Here is a 4,253-nt window from a genome sequence, read left to right as displayed (position 1 = left end):
TTCTATTTTTTTAGCTCCCTTATCAAAGATTAGATGACTATAGGTCTTTAGGTTCATTTCTGGGTTTTCAATTCTATGCCATTGGTCCTGAAGTCTGTTCTTGTGCCAGTACCAAGCTATTTTGATTACTATGGCTTTATAGTAGAGTTTGAAATTTGGTATTGATATCCCTCCAGCAGTGTTCTTTCCATTGAGGAGCGTTTTTGTTATTCGGGGTCTTTTATTATTCCATATGAATTTTTGGATTGCCTCTTCTATTTCCTTGAAGAATGAGGTTGGAATTTTGATAGGTATCGCAGTAAATTTGTAGATAGCCTTGGGAAGTATTGCCATTTTCACGATGTTAATCTTTCCAATCCAGGAGCATGGAAGTTTTCCCCATTTTCTAAGTTCTGTTTTGATTTCCTTTTTCAAGTTTTTAAAGTTTTCACCATAGAAGAGCAGCAGACATGGAGCATGAAAGAGAAAGAGAGGAAATGGGAGAGTGAAAGAGAAAGAGAAATATCACAATACTGAAAGTGTATAACAGATAAACAAGAGCAGTATGAGAATATTCATACTGCTGTCTTTAGACTCTACATATACATTTGAAGGTATTTGATGTATGACAACCCATCAAAATGAAATATAAAGTTATTTTGTTAAAAATAAAAATGTCTCAGGAGAAATTTTAAATGTAAAAACAATCTTCATGGAAGCAAACTCTGAGCTATTTCATGACTTTGAAAAGGATAAAGTGGTTGAAGTTAGTATAAATTCAGAAGTATGACAATTCACAATGATATAAAAAGGTATTCATATATTTAATAACATAACCCAAAGCAGAAAGCAAATGTTGGATAATTGATTTTTTAAAAAACATTCTGTCAGGTGCTTGGAAGGTGGCTCAGTGTTAGAGTGCTTGCCTTGCATGCATGAGGCCCTAGAATTGATTTCTCAGCACCACATAAGCAGAAAAAGATGGAAGTGGTGTTGTGGCTCAAGTGGTAGCACTAGCCTTGAGCTGAGGGACAGCACGTAGGACCCAGAGTTCAAGCCCCATTACCAGCAAAATCAAAATATAAAACAAAACTAAACACAGTCTCTCACTTTTGTGGCTTCAACTCTTTAAAATCACTGCTTCAGCCTCTGGGTAAGATTTTAGGTGTGGACATTTATCAACATTCCTGATTCAGACTCTACTTGATAACTTTTTAAATAAATATTTTGTTCTTAATTTTCCTCTTCGTAAATTCACATGCACCTATAAAAAATGGTTTGGCCATCCCAGTAACCTTCTCCAAGTACTTCATAATGATGACTTACAAAAAGTTGTATTATATTACAACAAGGAAAACAATGCTACAAATAAGAAAAACCAATAATTAAATATTAATGATTAATAAAACGAAAAACAAAACAATTACCAGTGTTTTCAGTATTTGAAGGGTACTACGTATTAGATTTTACTATTTTCTCATATTCCTGTACATTTAAAACTGCCTAAGATTATGATGTTCAACAAGAGTTTTATAGGCTATGAGCAGTCTTTAAAGTTACCCATTAAGATTACTATTTATGGCTCATCTCATCATTTGTATATGGCTTATATCATCATTTGTTCCTCACTAACATCTAAAATAAGGAAGCCCTATATTTTTAATAGAAACTATGTAGTTAAAAGTCTTAACTCTTTATTCTGCTCCTTTACACAAAGACTTTGCAACTTCTCATTAGTAAAATTTCTATAAACTCTGAAATGTACATACTTAGTAGCATATGTCTGCTACCATAAATCTTAAATACTTTATCAAAAAGTTTTATGACCTGGGGCTGGGTAGGTGGCTCAGTGGTAGAGTGCTTGCCTTGCATGCATGAAGCCCTGGGTTCGATTCCTCAGCACCACATAAGCAAAAAGAAAAAAGTTGGAACTGGCACGTTGGTTCAAGTGGTAGAGCAGTAGCTTTGAGCTGAAGAGCTGAGGGACAGCGCCCAGTCCCAGAGTTCAGGCCCCACTCGCAGACTCCCACCCCCCAAAAAATTTATGTCCTGCCAAACAGTCCTAGTTTTGGCCTATATAAGCAAATTCCCAAAATTAAATATGTTTAAAACATTAAAACTTTAAAAAAAAACCTTAACACTTGCTTCAGTGTTCATCATGACAGGTGCCTTGTATAAAATAATTGAATTCCTCCTCTTACACATCTCTTGAACAACAAATATCTGGAATTATTTTGTTTTTGACATGTCAGTCTTTATTCTTAAATGTGTGCTTATGTAAGAAGTACATGGTTCTAAAATTTCATGGCAATTATTTTGAGCTTACTTTTTGTTGAATTGTCTAGTTTAAGAAAATAAATTACACTTTATATATAAAAAATGTTCTATGCTCAATTCAGCATCAAGTACTCTAACATTGGAACAATACAGAGAAGATTAGAATGGCCCCTGAGAAAGGATGACAGGCAAATTCCTGAACCATTCCATACTTTTACAACAACAGATGCTGGAGGAGATGTAGCCACAAGAGAACTGTACTGCATTCTTGGTGGGAGTGTAAACTTATTCAACCCTTTGGAAAGTACTATGGAGGTTCCTCAAAAGACTCCACATAGAACTCCCCTATGACCCAGGAATCCCACTTTTGTGCATTTACCCAGATGATCACAAACAAGACCACACTAAAGCTACCAGCACAACTATGTTTACTGCAGCATTATTTACCATCGCTAAGATCTGAAACCAACCCAGATGCCCCTCAGTAGATGAATGGATCAAGAAAATGTGGTATTTATACTAATGGAATTCTATGCCTCCCTCAGAAAGAATGGCATCGCCCAATTTGTTAGAAAATGGAAAGACTTGGAAAAAAATATTAAGTGATGTAAGCCAGATCCAAAGAAACATAGGCCCTATGTTTTCCTTAATTTTTAATAACTATTTTATGTCTGAGATAAGCAGAAAAGGTTAAAAGCTTTGCACATATGACCAAATTAGGCAAATCAAACCCAAGATAGGAACACACGTGTGGTTTTCTCTTGCTTGTTATTGATTCTTACGTACTTATAACAGGTGATGTGTTTTTTTTGTTTCTTTATATGTTCCTCCCCCATGCTATAACCCGTTTACACTGTATTTGAAGTTGGTGCGCCCACATCTTGTATATACGTTCCTCTAATTTGGGGAGGAATCAGAAAAAAACAAGATGCTTAAATAGGGATACAGGTTGACCCATTATAACAATGAGATGCACAAGACACTATGATGAAAAATGAACTTTACAATTTAGGCAGGGGAAGTGTACTTAGGGAGGGGAGTGTGCTTGTAGAGGTGGGAGGGAAGGGATGGTAGGGGAGGTAACAATGCGTGTTAGGAAATGTACTCATTACCTTGCTCATGTAAATGTGACCCCTGTGTACAGAATTTTACAATAGAAAACATATAACATGTTCTGAGATGGAAGAGTTTATTTCCTTTATTTTACTCATATAATATTGTTAACAAAGAAATTAATGCAAAACACTAATAATATGAAGGTATTTTGAATGTGTGTGTGTGTGTGTGCAAGAGCGTGTGTTCTCATCCAATTGCATGTATGTTGGTGTGCTCAGAGTTTGAAATCAGGGCTTCAAAGTCTTGCTAGGCCTTTAATCTCTAGATTGGTGAGCTACTATATGAGCTACATCTCCATTCCTGGCCTGTTGCTAATTCATTGAAATTTTTGAAAAATAATCCTATGAATTTATTTTTCCCTCATTGGTTTCCAACTGTTATCCACAGATCTCTAGCTTCAGTGTTGATATGGCGAATAGTTAGGTTTACAGATGTGACCAACCAGCGCAAGTCTTTTAGAATAATTTTAAAAGTAGAAGAAAGTTTACTTCACAGGGTCCTGTTTTATCATTTATTTTTAAAGCATTTTGGAGTGATTATATGCAAATTTTTTTCGTGTTTTTGGATTCTTAACACAATAAGTGAAAATATTTAAAAGTTTTAGTACTTTTTAAAAAGGAAACAGGAACTATGGGACTGAAGAAATTTTTCTCTTATAAGCTCAGCTCTGTGCATGATAACCCAATGTCACCAACACAATCTGTGTTGCAGACCAAATGTAACAGCAAACTATCACCATGGGCAATAATTGCTATGCTATTATTTCTTGGAAATATGAATATTGAATTGAGAGTGTAAGAGAATGGAGAGATTTTACCTACCTTTTGTGTATTGCTGAAAGACTTTTGGAAACTTTGACTCATTTCTTTGCTCAAAGTGTG

General features: G+C 35.1%; 1 non-coding gene across 1 annotated transcript; it reads left to right on the top strand.

Annotated features, from left to right (window-relative positions):
- The first annotated feature begins 2,369 nt into the window (after positions 1 to 2,369).
- LOC122095441 lies at positions 2,370 to 2,472 on the top strand. The gene has a single exon (XR_006145140.1). It is a non-coding gene; the product is annotated as a U6 spliceosomal RNA (small nuclear RNA).
- Positions 2,473 to 4,253: the final 1,781 nt, after the last annotated feature.

The sequence above is a fragment of the Dipodomys spectabilis genome, unplaced genomic scaffold (genome assembly GCF_019054845.1).
Source record: "Dipodomys spectabilis isolate Male_0828 unplaced genomic scaffold, ASM1905484v1 ptg000351l, whole genome shotgun sequence".
Taxonomy (NCBI): domain Eukaryota; kingdom Metazoa; phylum Chordata; class Mammalia; order Rodentia; family Heteromyidae; genus Dipodomys; species Dipodomys spectabilis.
This window is presented reverse-complemented; position numbering and strand designations above follow the sequence as displayed.